Source organism: Oratosquilla oratoria, chromosome 43, assembly GCF_046742065.1.
Source record: "Oratosquilla oratoria isolate Oo_2021 chromosome 43, ASM4674206v1, whole genome shotgun sequence".
In the NCBI taxonomy this organism is placed as follows: domain Eukaryota; kingdom Metazoa; phylum Arthropoda; class Malacostraca; order Stomatopoda; family Squillidae; genus Oratosquilla; species Oratosquilla oratoria.
Genome location: NC_134819.1, coordinates 26488683 through 26496866, shown reverse-complemented (window position 1 = coordinate 26496866; position 8184 = coordinate 26488683). Strand labels below are relative to the sequence as shown.

At 44.6% G+C, this 8184-nt stretch overlaps 1 protein-coding gene across 3 annotated transcripts in view; it reads left to right on the top strand.

The window, feature by feature from the left end:
- Positions 1-8184, top strand: part of LOC143021810 (uncharacterized) — a 432121-nt gene that overhangs the window by 125406 nt on the left and 298531 nt on the right. The gene's annotated exons all lie outside the window — the stretch shown is intronic.

Sequence of the window (8184 nt, the reverse complement as noted above, 5' to 3'; positions counted from 1 at the left end):
TACCATTAAGCTATACACAGCCTCACTAGTTACCTCATATTCCCATACGACCCAGGATTACATCAATCGAGATTCTTCAGTGCGTGCCATAAGGTAATGTCACATTCTAAGTTGGATTATGGCACGGCATGTTGTACATTTGGAAGCATACGATGTGCAATATTCATTATCACGGTAATGTACTAGTACACCATTACCTCGTCTTCTCTACCATAAAGAACTGTTACCTCGGAACGCCCACATGAAGAATCGTTACCCCATGAGGTCCCACACGAAGAATCGTCACCCCGTGAGATCCCACCTGAAGAATCGTCACCCCAGTACGCCGAACATCAACAGTGGAATAAAGATTAGGTTAGGTTGAATGAGGGTTATGTTTATTATCATCAACTTGTACAACGGAAGAATCGTAAACCCAGGATGATGGCCCACATGAAGAATTGTCACCCTAGGGATAGTCCACATGAAGAATTGTCACACTAAGATAACCCACATGAAGAATTGTCACCCTAGGATAGACCACATGAAGAATTGTCACACTAGGAGAGCCCACGTGAAGAATTGTCACCCTAGGATAGACTACATGAAGAATTGTCACACTAGGAGAGCCCACGTGAAGAATTGTCACCCTAGGATAGACCACATGAAAAATTGTCACACTAGGAGAGCCCACGTGAAGAATTGTTAGCCCACATGAAGAATTGTCACCCTGTCGAAGTCTGGGGGGACGATTCTTCATGTGATCAGGGCAACCTTTGCAAGTGACCTTGTCTCGATACAGTTGTATAGTCCTTGAGGACAGACCAGAGTTGTCAAGCTTAGCCGTTCCGTTTCCTGTTAGAAAATTCTCAGGAAGTGTAAACATGTCGCATAAATTATATTCTGAATGTTTTTCTGTTTCCCAAATTGGGCATGTTTGGTGCTGGACAGTGAAGAGGTACATTTACAATGGATAATCTATGTGGAAGACATAGCGAAGACGAATACAGAAAATATAAAGTTAGATGCGTGACAATGCAATTAGAGAGATTGATGTTTATATGTCATAGTGCTTAAGATATTTTGTTCAAGGGAGAAGGCAGAGACAGAACTGTACGATTATTACTAGATAAATTATAACTAAAATAAGCTAGTAATTAGGTGATAATTATCGCTTAGGCGCTTGACTCGTAACTTTGGTCTGTGATCATCTCGATAACAAGTTTCCGTTCGTTGTTGCGTTTTCCCTCTTGTGTTGAGACCTTTCTTAGGAAGGTTCTTTTATCCAGGCGTGATCCCTTTAGATAGCGATGGACTCGTAAGAACGTAGTGCTAAGGATGTTTTCCATTTAACTTCAAATGTTGAGGGTTTGTCATCTTTCACTGCGTCAGTTTCCAGATTTTTACCGTAGTTTATCCTAAGGAAGGATGGAAGGAATAACTCCACGCGCAGAAAACAGACAACAAATCAAAGGATTCTCTCTTGAAAGATCCTTGGGAGAATCCGGACACCGTTGCCGGATGACTTGGGGACGCGGACTTCCGTCCAGAGAACCTTTTCGTTGATTGATTGACCGCAAGGCCAGGCCACAGTCTGTCTTCCTTGTTGTTTGTCTGCCGGGTCCTGCCCCCACCGCCTTAATGTTGTCAGGACCGCTTATTACGAGACCTGTTGTCAGATTAGCATTGCTAGATGGCAGTCTTGCCTTGACAACCACCCCAGATATGGACCTGGTTTAGGGGGAAGGGTGGGGGATGTCGGGGGGGACGTTCGATTCCCTCTCTCAGGTTCCGGACTCCGCTTTGGCCTTGCATGTGGTCCGGTTTTGGTTGCGTCACAACGAGTCCTTGTGAATGAACGTCCGGACTGAGGAGGAGTTTGTTTTTGTCCGGGTGTCTCTTGTTCCCGGGGTCTGTGTGGTCGGACATGGCCGATGGGTTCCTCGCCGTCCGTCAGTCTTCTTTACTTCCGTGATATGCCGTCTGTGTCCGTTCCCCCCCCCCCTCCTTTATGCGCTCCCTGGCGGTTCTCGTGGGTGACCGTTCTAGTGAGGAGAGGTGTCAGGGTAAGCACTATGGTTCCTCAGATGCGTTTCCGTCAAGTTTTCGAAATGCCTGTTCGGTTTCCAGGCGGTGGCTTGCAGTAGTGTAATCTTTTTCTTGGACAGGTCTTCTTGCAGAAATTGTTTTTCAGCTGTGTGTGTGCGTGTATGTATGTATGCATGTTGATATATGTATGTATTTGTGTGTGTACATGCCAGTGAGTGTAAGATGCCCATATATATGCATGTGGTTAAGAATACAGGACAATGTGTGGGGAAGATTCATTGTGTGCATGCATACATATGTGTGTGTGTGTGTGTGTGTATATATATATATATATATATATATATATATATATATATATATATATAAAGTACTTTAAATGAAACTGATACGTTTTATAAGTTTTCATTGCACTGGAAATTTATTCTGCGTGTTTACATAACATTCTACAGCACAGAACCTCGAACCTTGTTAGGAGAGCCATTGTTGTTGATGTATGTTTATACAGTTCCAGTAGAAGTCTCCGAAGCGGAACCATGTTTGTTTGGGTCTTGTTGCTGAGGGGGGGGGGTGAATATTGGCGACCGACATGAAAATATGACCAAGGAATTTTACCTCCCCAAGGCTCCCCTCCTCCTCCCCCTCCCCCTCCCCCTCCTCCTCCTCCCCCTCCCACTCTTCTTTCTCCTCTTCCTCTTTTTCCGTATTATCTTCCTCCTTTTCCTCTTCCTCCTTCCTTGCATCCTCCTCTTTCTCTTTTCCGCATTATCTTCCTCCTTTTCCTCTTCCTCCTTCCTCGCATCCTCCTACTCTTCTTTCTCCTCTTCCTCTTTTTCCGCATTATCCTCCTCCTTTTCTTCTCCTCTTCCTCCTTCCTCGCATCTTTCTTCTCTTCTTCCTCCTTTTCCTCTTCCTCTTCTCTCCCCCCTTCCTCGCATCTTCCTCTTCCTACTCCACCTCCTCCTCCTCCTCTTCCTCCTCGCAATTCTTTATCACTGTCACAGTCTACCCAAGTCGGGTAGGGGGTTGAGAAGTTATACGCTTATGATGGTCCGTTTGCCCGATGTCGCTGTATGTTAACGTCAATACACAGAACGTTATTGCGTAGAAGTAGGCGAGGTTGCTCCCTATGTGGAAGACCTGAATATTCTGGTCAGGGAACAGGTCTGCATCGAATGGGTCTTTGCTACAAGTTCGAGCTTAGTATGATGAATCTTTAATGCCGTTTTGGCAATAAGCGCTGATGCGTGGCTATCCTGCCGAGGTTTAAGGGCTGTTCTTCGTGCCAGATTTGCTTTAGAGCATGATTTGCGTTGATTTTTATTTTCACTTCGAAGAGGGGCCGCACTTGTTCCCAAGTAACATTGATTTCATGGCGCTATTTTGTGTGTGTGTGCGCTTGTAATAATAATAATAATAATAAATGGTTTATTGAAAACGTGGCAGCCAAATGCTGAAAATACACACATTAAGATGAGAGGGTACATAATAAGTGATTACCTATACAAATTATGATGCTGAAGTATGTGTGTGTGTGTGCACGACTTTGTGATGAACAGGACATTAAATGGTCGAAGGTTGACCTATTTGTTTATAGGTTCATGCTTGCATTTCATTTCCGTGTCTTTTGCTTTTGAGTCCCCCCCCCCAGAAAAAAGGCAACAGCCGCCTTTTATACATAGCTATCTTTTCATTTTCCTACAGAGTTCTCTTCCTTTCTCATAAACACCTATCTGTGTCTTGCGACACTGCTTCTGACCCAGGGCAGTGGACGGGATGCAGGGATGACCCGTCATCCAGGAGGTGCCAAGATGTGAGGGAGGGAAGAGGAGTGGAGTATGTAGGGGATGGAATGGGTGGGGGTGGTGTCTATGCCTTTTTCTTTTTGGCTACCTCCCGTGTAAGGGGAAAAGCCTTTGGTATATGTATGTATGTATATATTTATTTATTGTTATTTAATCATTTATTTTTATTTTTGTAGGTAGTGATTCGTACTCCGTGATGTCAGAGTAGTTGGCTAGTGCTTTTGTTAAATTTATCTGAACGTGTTTGCAGACGTGTGAAATCGATGCTTATGTTTAACCATTATTATAATTCCTCGTGTGTGTGTGTGTGTGTGTGTGTGTCTGGCATAGTTTTAAGCTGCCTTGGTAACGATATGTAGGGCAATATTATTCAAGTGTATTTGCGTAAGCATTAGAGCGCAACACAGTAGCCTGTTACGGGGCTGAACAAACATGCTTAATGTTGCTTGTGCCGATGAGGAAGTTTTCGCATTTGATCCTCGTCTCTGGGGGTCCGAGGGCTTAAACTGCCTGAAGAGAATTCCCAGGAATTTGCGATGTTGGTTTTTGGTTCTTATGGATTAAGAACCGTAAAAGGGGCGGACTGCAGGGCTAGGAAGCAGTAGAGGTTGGGTAATTTGCATTTATCGTTGTGGGAAAGGCACCTGGTTTATGTTCGTACATGTGTGTTTGTAAGTTTTTCTCTTGTGAGTCTCGCAGCTCACATCTCTCTTCCTTTCCCTTCCCACCCTCTCACCATCCCTTCCCTTTCCTTCCCCATGTTCTCTGAGGCCATTTTCCTCGCCTCTCATAAACTCAAAATGTATATTAACCACAGGCAAAGCGTAACTATCACACCATCTAATTAAAACGCCTCCCTATTTCATCTGTCCTCCCCATCTCGCTCCTCTTGTGCATCCAAAACACTTCCCTGTTCTGCAACATGTTTTACTTTCGTTTATGCGTGCCCCCCCTCCTCCATGCACTTCTTTACATAATGCTGTCGCAGTGACCTGAGCTAGTTATGGATGACCGTGGAACGAAGGTCAATAGTCAGTAGGCAAACCGTGTGAACGTGACGTCATAACTAGCTGGCGTTCGGCGACAAATCAGATCGTCTCGTCTCGTCATTGGTGAGTATTAAATGGTGCGGCGGTGTTTAGAAATCGTAGGACAAAAGGAGTGGTTATGAAGTAAGGCAATGCTTAACGTTGTTTAGGTATATTAATACTTGTATCCAAAGGGTTGGAAGGGAATGTGGGTGTGTGTAGGCTATGCCAGTTTTTCACCCAATTGCCATTATTATTATTATTATTATTATTATTATTATTATTGCTTTTATTATTATTATTATTATTATTATTATTATTATTATTGTTGTTGCTTTTATTATCATTATCATTATTATCATGTTGGCAGCAGCAGAAGCAGCAGAAGAAGAATTCTGAAAAAAATTAGGAACACATCGGATACCCCTGCAGTCGTTAATCTATAATGTTACTGAGGTGATTAAGTTTCTAACCTAGTCGCGTGTTTGATACATAACCTGAGAAAGTTTGAATGGTAGAAGTGTAGGGGATCTTGGATTACGACTGGATCGTGTCCCGTCACCAGAGATGCTCCTGTAAAGTGGTTTCAGTCGCAACTGTTTGTCAGCGGCTGGGCAGGTGACTGGGGGACGGCGTCGAGCGCGCGTGGCTGGCCGGGCTCACATTTGAAAAATTGTCGGTTGGCGGGAGTACGAACGCATGTGCGTTCCAGTTTGCGTATTTATATGTGTGTGTGTCTAATAGCTTTATAAAAAAGGTTTTTAGAAATTGGTTTTTTTTATGGAGTTTGTGTTCACGTACTTGTGGTTACGTGTGTGTTCGCGAGTACAGTACGTGTTTATTTAGTTCGACAGGTGAGGGAGTGGGAGGGATATCAAGGAACACCTGCGAGATGACGTATATAGACCGGATACAGGGGATGAATAGTCTGGACATCGAGGTTGTGGTTGTGGTCGAGATGCGTATGTGAGATGGGGAACAAGGAGAAATTTATCGTATGTCATTGATTGATTTCCTCGTTGATAACTAGCGTTTCTAGCTTTTGTAGTCGTATATGCGATAGCCTAGTGGATACCGTGTCGAACTCGCGAGCAGGTGGTCGTGGGACCCGGTGTGTGCTACTTGCACTGGTTCCCGACACCCCAGGCCAGGCGGGGAGGCAACCCGAACATCGGCCTAAAATCAGCAGCTTGTCGCAACTGACGGGGTTTGGCCTGCAGGTGTTTCTCACTTACCACTTCGTTATTTATTTATTTATTTTATTATTATTATTATTATTATTTTTTAAGGAGTATTACTAGGAGGTAACAGTGATTAGTACTTCTATGCTTAACCTACTCTGTGGGGATACCTGAATAAAACATGGAAGAACATTTCCCGCCGTCAATGGGTTAATTTAGCATTAGTGGTGATTTACTTAAAGAAATAAAGACGGAAACTAATCGAGGTATGTTTCGGAGGATCATTGGCGTGTAGCTCAGGGATGTACTACAAAGGTAAGAGCGTTTATGAGAATTAAAATTGTAATGAGCATCGTGGGCACAAAGGATAAAGAGTCCAGTCAGCCACCGTCGCCTTGGGTTTACGAAGTAGTCTCAAAAAAGTCTAAAAAAAAAAGCCTACAGGTAACCTAAGCATCGGATCTAGTCCACGCTTCTAGTTTTGACCACAATTTTCGGCATTGGAAGGGTCTAACGGACTTGGCCCATTGTGTGATTGACCCTGACTGGTCACGCTAACTACGGTTAGTTTTCGGGTTTAGATATTTGCAAGTGAGTTAGTTGGATGTGTTCGACCGTTTCCGATATTTAGTGTTATGATTGGAGTTGATTTGTGGCTGAACGCGTTAGGGCGTCGTTACTTGCGGCGAAGGTCGAGGGGATGGTGGTTCGAATCCTGCCACCGGCGAAGGTGAACCAAGGGCATGGTTATTTAAATTCCACGCTACAAAGGCCTCTGTAAGGGGCACCGTCCTAGCCTTCCGATGGGAGGAGTTTGTGACGTTAAACCACATATGGCTTCCTTGTGGTAACTGTTTTGGATGTTTTGTGACTGACTGTACCCTTAGATGTTCTTGCGTGTATGTGGCTATAGTTGAAAACGTACATTGACGCTCGGGCGGTCACGCACACTCGTGTACATACGCTCACATGCACGCACCATACACACATGTACACCACACGGACACACCATACGCGGTCACACACGCGTTCAAACCCCTCAAACGTATACGCATACACACACACTCCCTCCCCCACACTACTCCCCGCACTCCTTCCCCCCACTCCTTCCCCCCACACACACTCCTTCCTCCCCACAGACTCCTCCCCCACCCCACCACCACACACACAACCACTCTTTCACGTCCATCCTTCTGCTGCAGAATTCAGGGCCTTGCAGTGTCGTACGTTTCATTGCTGCCGCAGCCTGAGCCTTGCCACCACCAGCGCCAGCACCATCAGGTCTGGAGGGGAGAGAGGTCGGTGAGGATCCTTCTGCAACTTTAAAGGCAGACCTGCCGAAATGGCTGCGGAAGGGAGGAGACTCGACCGCCCTCTGGGAGGCCCCGAGCTAGGCGCCGAAGTCGAAGAAGGCACTTCGGAGAGATGACTTCGTGTGTTGGAAATGTTTGTGTACGCAGTGGAAGTGGGAATAAGTTGAAGAAGAGTTAGCAAAGGCACATTAAAGGGAAATGGGTTTACAGATACTGGGAAAGGGAGTGTGACTATGTATGAGCGTGCGTGCGTGCGTGCGCGTAATAATAATAATAATAATAATGATAATAATGATAATTTTATTTGGCATTGAATCAATATACATGAAGTGCAGATAAAGAATAGAACACATAGTTCGAAATAACAATTACAAATGCCGAGGATAACACAAAAAAAACATGTAAGCTTATTTCCATTGCGTAAGCAGTATCTATGTGCGCCTGTTATTACGCATGCACGTCCGGGTGTTGGTATAATTGGTTCAGATGCGGAATAGTGAGTTGTAAAGTGTACAAAGGTCTCGGGGCTGAACAGCTGTTCCTGGGAAGGGGGGGGGGACTCTGCAGGTGTAGAAATAATTACTTTTTTTTTTTTTTTTTTTTTTTTTTTTTTTTTTTTCCGTCGTCGTCGTTGAGGGTTTTGCCCCTGTGACAATGTCCTCCCAAGAGTTCTGTGTTTAGATACTGCTTTGCCTAATCTTTTCCATTTTTTGAATAATTGTGCTTTGATTTCACAAGATGCGTCGAGTTCCTGTAAAGGAAGTTTTAGTTTAAGGACTTTGATGCTCGGGTGTCTGCCTGGGAAACGTCATATCGTAGTGAGCCAGTGGCT